The sequence below is a fragment of the Gigantopelta aegis genome, chromosome 14 (assembly GCF_016097555.1).
Source record: "Gigantopelta aegis isolate Gae_Host chromosome 14, Gae_host_genome, whole genome shotgun sequence".
NCBI lineage: Eukaryota > Metazoa > Mollusca > Gastropoda > Neomphalida > Peltospiridae > Gigantopelta > Gigantopelta aegis.
In genome coordinates this window covers 15,671,019-15,683,546 of record NC_054712.1, presented here as the reverse complement: position 1 = coordinate 15,683,546, position 12,528 = coordinate 15,671,019, and the positions used below count along the sequence as shown (strand labels likewise).

At 37.8% G+C, this 12,528-nt stretch overlaps 1 long non-coding RNA gene across 2 annotated transcripts; it reads left to right on the top strand.

The window, feature by feature from the left end:
* Positions 1-1,368: 1,368 nt before the first annotated feature.
* Positions 1,369-5,606, top strand: LOC121389495. 2 transcript variants are annotated; one of them, XR_005960073.1, is made up of 3 exons: positions 1,369-1,383; positions 2,275-2,478; positions 4,538-5,606. It is a non-coding gene; the product is annotated as an uncharacterized LOC121389495 (long non-coding RNA). The 2 variants fall into 2 exon arrangements; XR_005960072.1 differs by lacking the exon at positions 1,369-1,383 and having other exon boundaries at positions 1,541-2,478.
* The last annotated feature ends 6,922 nt before the right edge of the window (positions 5,607-12,528 follow it).

Genomic DNA, 12,528 nt, shown 5'->3' with positions numbered 1-12,528 from the left:
GCTGCATGCATGTTTATTATTATAATGACCTATATATAACGATTGTTTGAAAGCTGGGGACTTTTGTGCACTTCAGTTTTAACGTGACAGAAAGCTGATTTTAATGCTAATTTTTTTTTAATATCTACGATTCAAAAGTTTGACAGCAGAACGCATTCCTAGTTTGCGTCCAGCCAGACTGAGCGGGAAAACGCCCGCTAGACTGGGTTGTGCGCTTCACGTTAAACCAAATGGTCACGTCGGGAACCAATCAAATATTTCGCGAACGTTAGCAAAACGTTCGCTGACTGAACTTAGGACTGGCCTCCTAAATTGCATAGTTCGCTGAATTCCGTTGACAATTAATGAAAAAAAAAATGTTTTGTTTAACGACACCGCTGGAGCACATTGATTTAATAATCATCGGCTATTCGATGTCAAACATTTGGTAATTTTACATATAATCTCAAAGCGGAACACCGCAACATTTTTTCATTAGCAAGGGATCGTTTATACCCACCATCCCACACAGGATAGCACATACCACAGCCTTTGATAAACCAATTTTGCATTCACAATTATTAGTAAAATCATTATGTATATATACGTTTATGGGGGTGGGGTGGGAGATGGGGTGAGAGCAGTTAAAAACAATTCAAGATCATGTCAAGCGAGACGTAAAGAATACTTGATGTAGACACAAAATGGCGCTTACATCCCTGCTAGCGGATATTGTTCCAAGTGCTTCTTTTAGCCGAGAAAAAAACCATGTTGTATGCCACGCGTTGCTGTTTTAACGTGTTTGTTTATCGAAACACCGGCCTCGGTGGCGTCGTGGTTAGGCCATCGGTCTACAGGCTGGTAGGTACTGGGTTCGGATCCCAGTCGAGGCATGGGATTTTTAATCTAGATACCGACTCCAAACCCTGAGTGAGTGCTCCGCAAGGCTAAATGGGTAGGTGTAAACCACTTGCACCGACCAGTAATCCATAACTGGTTCAACAAAGGCCATGGTTTGTGCTATCCTGCCTGTGGGAAGCGCAAATAAAAGATCCTTTGCTGCTAATCGAAAAGAGTAGACCATGTAGTGGCGACAGCGGGTTTCCTCTCAAAATCTGTGTGGTCCTTAACCATATGTCTGACGCCATATAACCGTAAATAAAATGTGTTGAGTGCGTCGTTAAATAAAACATTCTTTCTTTCTTTCTTTATCGAAACAAGAATAGTTTATTGTTCTCCAAGTCATAAATGTGATATATCGAGAGGTGTCCATATCTAGTGTAAACAAATACACTTGGTACATAGTAATAGTGACTATGGATACCACTTACTGTTGTTACATGCCAGTGCATAATTATTAGTTGTAGCAAGCATTCATCCGTGTCTGTGCAGTGAACAGGTCTGGTAAGCATCACATACTCACATGCACATACACGCACACGCCGCATGCTCGCACACACACGCGTGTATATATATATATATATATATATATATATATATATATATATATATATATATATATATATATATATATATACTGCTGCAACATAATTGTTTAGTATGTTTAGAATTCTGTTTAATTATTTTAATTTACTGGTATTTTTGTTTTATCAAGAGTTAAAACTGGGCAAGTGAATTTTGTCACCATGGCCAGTGAATTTTCAAATCCACTGGCCCCATGGCAAGTGAATTAGAAATAATAATTCTAGAACCTCTGAATCATTTCCCGATGTTAAAGGGACAGTCTCAAAGTATAATAATTAAGATGGCAGTGTACAGTTAGCTCACCTGTGTGAAAACAGTTTGCTTGTTGTATGATCCATCTTTGAAAACTGCTTATTAGGAACATGAAGTAATTCGTTAAGCTTGAGAGAGAGAGAGAGAGAGAGAGAGAGAGAGAGAGAGAGAGAGAGAGAGAGAGAGAGAGAGAGAGAGAGAGAGAGAGAGAGAGAGTCTTCGCCAGGAAAGGCGAGTGATCACTCCCGCTCTCCTCCACACTCGCCTGGAAGGTTATAGGAGAGTGGCAAACTGATCGCCTCTCACTACAATATTTAATGCATTTTATTTGACACATCATATGATTGCTCGCCTAGAACAATTTCAGGAGAGTCATCTTCAGCTCGCCTTGATTTTGCTGGTGGCGAGGACTGCACACACACACACACACACACACACACACACACACACACACACACACACACACACACACACACACACACACACATTGTGACAACATGCCTTGACCTATGTATTTTTATGTTGTTATAATATAGGTAACATTAAAATATATTTCAGTACCAAACATTTGAACATTTTGTGAATGCCGTAGTTTTTAACCAACCGAACCTCAACTTGCGCATCGCCACCTACCGGTAAAGAAGACACAACTCCGGGAATATCTACCCTCGGACCTGCCTCTCCATGACGACGGTCATCATGTATGACGTCATACATTTGTCTTATATAGCAAGTCTGTGTTTGCCTTTGGATGACGATCAGGTAGTCTTTATTCCATGTTTAGTTTTAGTTCTTGAGACTAGTGAAATTAGTTTGTAGCTTATTCGTGTTCAGGTCTTTATTGTGTATACCACATAATGAGTTTAGATGAACGGGATCAGATGAGGTGTTATAAATCATATCATCAAAACCAGGCAGTGATTAAATTAATTTTAAGGGCCCAGTTTAATGAGCATGGTTATAAACTGTGACCGCAAAAAGCTGTCCTATCCATTGCATGGTTACAGTTGTGCGCACATAACAAAGTTATGACAACCGCCACGATACCACAAGCCAGACTATATATTTAGCTAAGACAGGTAACCCCAGGATTTCCCTGCACATTCGATACACAGTTTCGCTTATTAGTTTCCATCGTCGTCTAAGCACTGACGTAGCTACTATTTGTTTCTATTAAGATGACTGCCGCTGGCGTAGTCAGATGGAGGACCGTAGCCCCACCCCAATCAACTTCTCTTCTCCCCCCCCCCCCCCCCCCACTCCATCCACCTTTTATATTTTTCTGTCGCTCAAAACATAAAAATGTGGAGGCGCCTCTCTAATGTGGACACCCTCTACAGTGGTGGCGTGAGTCGCTGAAAACCCCACCCTAGTAAATTATTGTTAAGTTTGTAAAAGAGGCCAGTATATGAGACGGAACGAAACAACGATTTGACTGATGTCCCCCTCCACCATCTAGCTATGCCAGTGTGCCTGGGATGTTTTGCCCGTGACAACCAGTGCTCCACGACTGGTATATCAAATGCCGTGGTAGGAAAGACGATATTATTGATGTCCCCCCCCCCTCCACACACACACACCATCTGGCTATGCCAATGTGCCTAGGATGCCCCCCCCCCCCGTGACAACCAGTGCTCCACGACTGGTATATCAAATGCCGTGGTAAGTACTGTCCTATCTGAGAAAGTGCATATAATATATCCTTTGTTGCTATGCTGGAGTGACCTAATGACATGAGGCCGAAGGACACACACGTTAACGTAGGGATTCCTCGGATTCTCCAACGTAAAAAAATGAATATATATATATATATATATATATATATATATATATATATATATACACACACACACACACACACACACACACACACACATATACATACATATACATACATATATATATATATATATATATATATATATATATATATATATATATATATATATATATATATATATATATATACTGTGCTCGGTTTCCGACGTAAACAATTCATTGGTCGCAAATATTGCAATTTATGTTGTCATAGCTAGTGGTGTCGAAAGTACCGTTATAACCGCTCCATTAAACCGGGCCCAAGTGTTTACATTGTAATGCACTGTTAACTGTTCATGGCAGACAAAAGGAATATCAATTCAAAATGGTTTATGTTACAAGTATGTTTGATATGGTAGCTTCTAACTTTTCTAGTTAGAAGCGTTCTAATTATGTGACTTGTAGTAATGACTTGAATACTGGGCTGGGTACTCTATTTACGTGCCCATATCCAAATAAGGTTCAGGCACGCGCACCTCGGACTTAGCCTCTGACTTCGCCAGTGACCCATTCCAAGACAGGGACTTGTATACTGATAAATCGTACTCATCTCAGTCGGGGGCGGGACCTAGCTCAGTAGTAAAACGATCGCTTGATGCGCGGTCGGTCTGGGATCGATCTCCGTCAGTGGGCCCATTGTGTTATTTCTCGCTCCAGCCAGTGCACTACGACTGGTACATCAAAGGCAGTGGTATCTGCTATACTGTCTATGGGGTGATGCATATAAAACATCCCTTGCTACTAATGAAACAAATGCAGAGGGTTTCCTCTCTAGGACTATATATCAATATCGCCAAATGTTTGACACCCAATAACCGATGATTAATAAATCAATGTGCTCTACTGGTGTTGTTAAACAAAACAAACTTTTAACTTTCATCTCAGTCGCTTACTTGGTGTACTAGCAAAAAAGAATGCTATAAATTATCGTCTGCCACTAGTCAGTACTTCCAAGTCGCACAGTGTGAATGTCCCTTAAACTGTGTGTCTGTTCCTTTTTCAGTGCGACTAATTACAGTGCAGTATGGGTAGTGGCGAGGCTTCTGGGAACGAGAGTGGTACCGAAATTATCGAAGTAGTCGTCGAACCCCGTCCAGTAGTGTGGGCGATCCTCTGGTTTCTCATATTCATCTTCTTCGCATGGCCTATCTCTTTCTGTATTGCGTGGATTTACGTCATCATACTTCCGTTCACTGTCTGCATCGACACGCTTAGAGAAACGAATGACGCCATTTTCACAATGGTCCAACTTCCGCTGACTTGCATGGAGAACATGATCACCTGTAAGCCAATTTGTACATAACTTTTAAAATAAGATCAAAACATTTCAAAAATTAAACTGAAGAAGAATGAAGGTCAAGGAAAGAAAGAAAAAAAGAAAAGAAAGAAAAGAAAAAACCCCACCGCAAACAACAAAAATAACACCAATTAAAGGAACAAGGAAATGGTCATGTCTTTCAAGCTGTAATTTGATTCGTCCGGGCGGCGACTTTGCAGATAACATTTGGAAATATCACGTCTAATATATGAATTTGTAATTCTGTACATTTGGAAATATCACGTCTAATATATGAATTTGTAATTCTGTACATTTGGAAATATCACGTCTAATATATGAATGAACTGATGGAGTAATGTCTGTCACTCTGTACATTCTTATAATCTAGCTACATTAACGGTGCTAAAGCCAGGTTTATACTCCTCGCCATTAATGTATACATTTGATTTTATATTGTCAGTTTTGGTTTTTTTATTTATTTACTTTTGTTGTAATATACTGATGGAAAGAAATAGGAGATTAAACCAACACTAACAGCAAAAGGGGACTGCAACCAAAGTCATCATCTATGGTGTTGTGAAGTCAGCCTTGATATTAATAGTCAAAATCTCGCATTGTTGACATTCAATCCACATTACATATCTGCGTTTTACACAGGCATTACGACGCTACTAGTGAAACAATCTTTCCGTATTTCTTTCCATCAGTATATATTTATACATTTATACTCTTATACATTTATACTCTTATACATTTATACACTCGTTAACTGAATAAACTGTTATTGAATGTATTTACACCGAGTTGTCTGTTTTATCCATGAAGAATACAAGGTGATTAATAATAATTGTTCCCTTAACTTAAGGTCGACGAAAGTAATTTTTCTCACCTTTGTTTTGTCTTTATAAACAACAAATAAAACAGATCCAACGGTAATATTTTGCTATGATATATTTGACGAATGGTACGTTTTGTTTCTTTCATCTTAAAATTTAAACTTAATACTTTGTCTCAAATTATGAAAAAAAAAAAACATACCGATATGTAAATAGCCATATTATATGCTCAATATGGAAATTGGAACTATTTTGATAAGGGTCAAGGTAAGTAGACCGGTTTTATTGTATGGGTAATGTGGCGAAGCATTGCAATAATATAAGACGCGTTCACACTAGTATTTGTAGCCCGGGACAGATTCGTGCCTGGTCTAAATTGGCACGGACCAAAGTTTGCAGTGTGAACACTTCTCGATTCCAGGCCTTCGCAAAATTATAATCAGACGGCTATTATGTCTAAAACTCGACTCAGAAAAAGAATCTGGATTCCACTCAATTCGACCACCAAATTTGGAAACATTTGATAAAAATGCTTTGAAATTAAATAGGAACTATTCTTCAGTGTACTAGCAGGGCCGTAGCTAGCGGGGGGGGGGGGGGGGGGGGGGGTAAAAAAATCCGGAAAGCATTATAGAAACTTAAAGAAAATTCTCTTCTTAACTTATTAAGGAGTTTTAGACTATTAACTACTCAGTTGCCCCCCCCCCCCCCCCCCCAAAAAAAAAAAAAGAAGAAGAAAAAAAAAATCCTAGCCACGGCCATGACTAGCCATCAAAATTTCTTTTATTGCATCTAACATCATTAACATATTTATAGTGTAATATAGTTATGGTATAATAGTGCAAAATGTGATACTAACATACCACTTTGCATGCAGTTAAGCCATCATGTGTAGAGTAAAATTTGATATAGGACCAACCTGGCAGTCCCCCCTATTAGCCATGTGTTTTAAGGGGCTATGATGCATGGTACCAAAGAAGAGAGTTCTGTGTCAAAGTTCGAGGTGCACCGTGAACTCTTTACGGAGTAAAATTAGCTATGCGTGTGATTGGTAGTAATATGTGACATTGATTATTTGTACAAATACTATTATCCATTGACATTAAATAAATACACCTTTATTTGTTATACAGTTGTTATGCAGTATATATACCAGAGGTTGAAACTAATGCGGGGTACCCCTAAAAATGGAACTCCAATTTTCAGCAAAAATGACAGTTGCTATTAAAAACTTCTGGCTGTATTTTGCCCATGTTGTTTTGTAATATTGTGCACTGACCTTTTGTGACATGGGTGTATAGCGCAAGAGACAGCCGGAGTGAATCGGTTAATGAACCACCTGTTCGGACCGGTAGGCCTACTACAGCCAGATGTGGTTATATAGCAAAAAACTGAGACGGAAATGTTGGAGTGAAAATAAATAGAGGCTATTTCATGGGTTTTTTCGAATACGATTTTTTTGTCAACGAGTGATGTGTAAAAACCATATTTTCACGAATTGCGAAGCAATGAGTGAAAATATGGTTTTCACACATCATAAAAATCGTATTCGGAAAAACACCATGAAATGGTCTATTTATTATATACATATTTCCTAATTTTTGACAATATCTTTCGCTCTTTGGTAGTATCTTTCACTTATCCTATCGAAAACACGTAACGTCATGATATATTTCTTCCTATGGAACTTTGCCAGAAAATTTACTTTACCATAGACTTTTAAAAAGAAATTTGATTAAAATTTATCTTTATTAACATTTATTTAACAATACTGCTGTGAAACATACCTGACAAAGCGATCCTCTAAAAACTCCCACAAAAACAAAACGAGTCGAACGCCGTCATCATTATTTTGCTTAGTATTCAATTTGTTTTATATATATCTTATCGTAATTGCACTTCGTATCCCCTTTTTATAGGTACAGTTGTTTAAATTACGTTTTTTACTTTTCAAATACGATCAGATACATTGGTAATCATCAAATTTAAATACGAAGATCCGAGACAAGGGGAGATAATTTAATCATGCACTTTTACAAAAAAGTAAATACTTCTATATTTTCACTGTAGCTAAAATACAGTGAAAATATGACTTTTCACCTGATATGACTTTTATGGTTTCCGTAGATCTATATATTTCATTGCTATGTATATAATAAATGTTTATATAATGTTTGTTCGCAATGGTGTATGTTGTTAGTTCCAACGAGAACCCGTTCTATTGGCAATCTTCATTTGAAGTTGGGCAATTTAACATGGGTTTCAATGCAGGGGCGTAAGCAAATGGTCCGCTTTCAGAACTAAAACATACAGGTTTATACATATGGAGTTTCTGGTGGTGCAAAAACAAAATAGAAAAAGGGTCCACTTGGTTCATATTCGACCCCCCCCCCCCCCCCCCGGGTCCAGATCACGCTACGCCCCTGCAATGGCAGATGACATCTGTGTAGTGAGACCTATAGATTATTTTATTATACCCCCCCCCCCCCTTAAATTGATAGGCTAATGGAGAGCTAAACTTCTTGAACTAGTCTCATGAGAAAGATAGGGAGGCAGAGAATGTTTTTTTAAACAGTGAGGTCTAAATATGACCCACGTCTGCAATACGCGAGGCATGACGTAGTACGTCATTTAAAATGACGTCATATAAACTTTCAGTCAAAGGTCGGACAACTGTTTGTTGGAAACGATATTAACATGTAAGCGTTTTATGTATTGTATCAAGGGGGGGGGGGGGGATGGGGGAACGTTTTATACTGTGTATTGTTGTTTGTTTATCTTTCAGGGTGAATTAATAGTTAGGCTATATAAGCAACAACATATCAGTCCCACGTTTCTTAACACGGGCGTTTGCGAAACGTTTTGTCGTTAGCGTTAGGAAACGGATTGTTCGCCACGAATAAACCGAACGTTAGGTTTCATTACACAGATATCATCTGCTATTGAAACCCATGTTAAATTGCCCAACTTCAAATGAAGATTTCCATTAAAACAGGTTCTCGTTGGCACTAACAACATACACCATTGCGAACATGCATTATATAGATAGGGCAGTGACCCCAGTATTCAACCAGTATCAGTTTTCGACCAGTGTATTTAAAGTCCGAACCAAATTGTTAACAACTACAACAAATTACTCTCCTACCTTTAATTACCGTTACATTTCCCCCAAAATTTGTCCACACACAAGTTGTAAAAACCCCCATTACAGTGACACATTGCTGAGATTGCATAGGGCAAAATACATGCAGTTTTCTGCCGTCTGCCATTTTGCTTTTTTATGGAATAACTCTTCAAGAGGGGTGAAAGCCTCCAAAGTATGTGACATAATTAATATAAAATCAGTGATCTTTAGTGGTATATTAAAAGAAACAAAAACTAATTTTAAAAATTAATATGACGTCATCACGTTTGCTTTTATATCATAACATGTTATGACGTTGCTAGATTAAATCATCCTTTCACCCCTCTTGGAAAATATTCCATAAAAAGTCAAAATGGCAGCCGGCACAAAATTACATGCTTTTTGCCCTATGTGATCTCAACGAAGTCAATATTGGTGACATGGTTATCATCTAGTATGTGGAATCTTTGTCATTGCAATGGTTTTTCCTAGATTTCTGTCTGGACAAAATGTGAGTAAAATCTAACGAAAAATAAAGGCAGGAGAGCAATTTTTCGTAGTTGTTAACATTTTGGTTCGGACTTCAATTAATTACCATACTCGCTTAAACTGAATAGTATATAGATTTCCCCAAAGTAGGCCTATTTTGAACATACGCGACAGGTTGAGCATTCTTTCTTCCGGAAACCCAACAGGCTAGCAGACGATAACCACGTGAATGAACGTACCAGTAAGTATATATCCATCAGCTACAGTGATAATATGAACGTCGGCCATTTTTATTGCATGCTATTACACCATCCAACATTCCGTGAACATTTGCAATACTTTTATCCATTTGAAATCTTTAATGTCTTTAATAGTTTTATTTATGATCAAACAGAGCTGGCAATGCAATGTGACCTCAGTCATTATAATTTCGATCACGTGACCACGTGATCAAATCATGACATGATACGAGAGGGTTGCCCCAGTATCCGACCCAATAAAAACGATTGAGGACACATTCCCAAAATAAACTCCCAAGAACCACAAATGTACTACTTTTATGTCTTTTTGTGCTGTCTGTCAGAACTTACACAATTATATTTTCTTTTATTTTCAGTCTCGTGTCAGGATTCATGTGTTACCCTCGCTCTAGCTCGGGCAATACAAAACTCCTGACACTCGTTTTAAAGTCAGTACGACACACAAGCTCGTATACTGCACTGACAAAATAGCACGCACTTCTAGCCTGCATCACTAATCAGTGTGTGTATATGTGACCTATGTGATTTTATGTGTATATTATATTGGCTAACAAGTATGAGGACAAATTTTAATATCTCACACTCATTACTACATAGATATTTGCCACATTCGGTGAAAATTGTAGGTCCATAGGTCAAATATTGTTAAAATGCAACGCCAAAAGCTAAGTGAAATTTTATCTACCTTAATTTTGTTTACGACACAGCAGTATTCACGGAGAATAAATGACAAAATAAAAATGGGAAGAAATCAGAAAATCAATTTCCGCACAATAAAAACCTTTGAGGGCAGTCTACGAACAAGACGATGGACACACTGACCACCTTTTCAAGTAAACAAAACTAGATGAAATTTCTCTTAGTTTTTGGCGTCGCATTTTGTTTTTTACTTATAATTTTGAATCTGGGCTTATAATTTTCATTAAATGTAGCAAAAATCCATATAGTAATTAGTTAAAATTACAGTCCCTATACTTTTTAGACAATACCATTGTTTTGTGTTCTTTGGGGGGCGGGCACTTAGCTTTTGGTGTCGTATTTTAACAATATTTTACCTACGGGCCTAACATTTTCACTGAACGTGACATATATCCATATAGTAATGGGTATTTACATGACGTATTAGAAGAAATTTGTTTTGTTTAACGACACCACTAGAGCAATTAATCATCGGCTATTGAAGGTCAAACATTTGGTAATTCTGACACGTAGTCATCAAAGGAAACCCGCTACATTTTTCCTAATGCAGCAAGGGATCTTTTATATGCACTTTCCCACAGACAGGACAGCACATACCACGGCCTTTGATATACCAGTCGTGGTGCACTGGTTGGATCGAGAAATAGCCCAATGGTGACGTATTAGTTGAGATTTGTCTTGTCACTCTTGCATTAATACGATATACCAAAACTGTTCTCAAATCGGCGACACGGATCTAAATGCGCTTACCATACAATAGTAATTTTCTTTTTCTTTTCAGTAAGTGAATAAGATGGGATCCGGCGAAGGTCAAGGTCGTGGCGGACTCTGCCCTGGATTACTGTGGGGCATCCTGTGGTTTCTCATCTTTTGGTTCTTGGCGTGGCCGCTTGGTTTCTTCATCGCGTGGTTGTACGTGCTCCTCCTGCCTTTCACCGCTTGCATAGAACCACTGAAGGAAGTCTGCGAAGCCATTCTCAAGGTCGTCCAGCTGCCACTGACTTGCATCGAGTACATGATCGCTATGAAACCTCTGTGCTGATAACCCACAGCGACCTTTGCCCCTTATTAAAACATACGTATAATGCATATATGTAGTGGAAACCAGTATTAAATACTGATTAGCAGTGATCAAGGTATTGCATTCAAACATAGTGTCGGTTCTTGCAGATGCTTAAGTGATCATTATTTTCGGTTAACCGAGTTTCATCACGTATTTATTTCAACACAGGAAACAAGAACATGAATGCAGATGTAACCACAACGAGGTTTATTGGAAACACTGGCTATTAAATCATGTATACAGTGAATGTCAGTCGTTGAAGGTAACACGAGAGAAGCTGTTTGCTATTCTAAGGAAGCAGACGAATCCAAAAATTAAATATATAAATGCATATACATATACGTTTTCGAGTGTCCGTGGTTTTATTGGGACACGTGCTCAATGAATGGACAACCCAAAATACAGCAGTAGCATACTAAATAGAGGTTCGTACTCAGCCTCTGTATACTACTATACTGTAAACCTATACACCTATATGCCATCTTAAAATCAAACTGCAATGAAAAGTATTTCAGTTTTATTAAGATTTTATATACGAATATATCATCTTTTGTTTAAACCATAAACATGGATTCCAATAGTAAAATAAACTTTAACACAATTGGGTTTTAAACACAACAAAAATCCCCACACATTTAATAATACTAAGAAGAAAATTGTATAGAGAAAGAAAGATGTTTCCTTTGTTAATATATATTCTGAAAATTGGCTTTGCACCTTTGAAAAAACATTACTTAAGGCGAACCATTTGTAAAAACGAAAATATATAAATCACATCGCGCAGTTTGCAATGTCTTGGGTATACCAACACCTAATCAAAAACACTATGAACACAACTGGCGGATCGTCACTCTTATTTTTTTGTGCAGATATCTCGAAAATTTACTATTACATGCACAAATCCTTCCAATTGTGTGGTTTCTAAAATACACGACTCATTTTCAATAATTATGCAGTACACCTCATTAGAATAATAATATCCATAAGTGACACTAAAAAAACAATTATTATTTTTTTTTTTGGGGGGGGGGGAGGGGGCGGGGTAGAAATCTTCAAAATGATATTCATGTGTACTTTGGTATAGTGGACATAGTCCAAGTATTAAGAATCGAAGGCATAAACATTGCAAGTACGAAACAAAAGAACTACATGTAAACATTGAAACGGCCACAGAACGTGTCTTGTGTAAATATATATTATTATATGAACTGTATTTGTTTTGTTTTATTTTTAAACTAAGACCA